The sequence below is a fragment of the Odontomachus brunneus genome, unplaced genomic scaffold (assembly GCF_010583005.1).
Source record: "Odontomachus brunneus isolate Ranch 3 - 2012 unplaced genomic scaffold, Obru_v1 Obru_scaffold_264, whole genome shotgun sequence".
Classification (NCBI taxonomy): domain Eukaryota; kingdom Metazoa; phylum Arthropoda; class Insecta; order Hymenoptera; family Formicidae; genus Odontomachus; species Odontomachus brunneus.
This window is the reverse complement of record NW_022639714.1, coordinates 359,940-360,720: the sequence shown is the minus strand read 5'-3', so window position 1 is coordinate 360,720 and position 781 is coordinate 359,940.

Genomic DNA, 781 nt, shown 5'->3' with positions numbered 1-781 from the left:
ATGGAGACATTAAAAAACTTGATTCTAAACAAGAGAATTTCCACTTTTATCGGATTTTTAATTACGAATTCAACTAAGTGAAACTCACCTTCGCGCCAACTCTGCCAGGCCCGAGCCGGATCCTCCAGCGCAGCATCTCCTTAGAGTCGAATGCTCGTTTCTGTAACAAAAAGCAAATTTAATTTAGTATTAATTTGTTACATGACAATGGAGGCATTCAGGAACTCGATTCAAAGTAAGAAAATGTTTAGTTTTGTCGGATTTTTAATTACGAATACAAATCAATGAAGCTCACCTTCGAGCCGACTCAAACAGGCCCGAGCCGAATCCTTCGGCGCGGCATCCCCCAGTCATCGCATCCTCTAGAGCCGCGTGACTGCGTCTTCTCTATTAGATCTCTGTAACAGAAATTTAATTTAAGTTAGTATCAATTAGTAATTGAATAAATTAGTATTAACTAGTTACACACGACAGCAAGACGAAGAAAAGGAATTGTTGTAACGGCACGTTCGAGTTCCTTCTCAATGCGCAATAAAAAATAATTAAACGATAGCCGAATAAAGAAATAATAATACATGATTAATTAATAGATAATGATAATAATGAGATAATGATAATGTTTGATCGACAACCGCATAATAATATCCAGTAATATCAATTAATTACATATAGAATTGTTTGATAGAATCAATGCCGATCAAATATTATCATCATCCGTTTATTATTCCAGTATTATTAGTTTTTTATTCGGTTGTTATTTAACCATTTTTATTACATATTG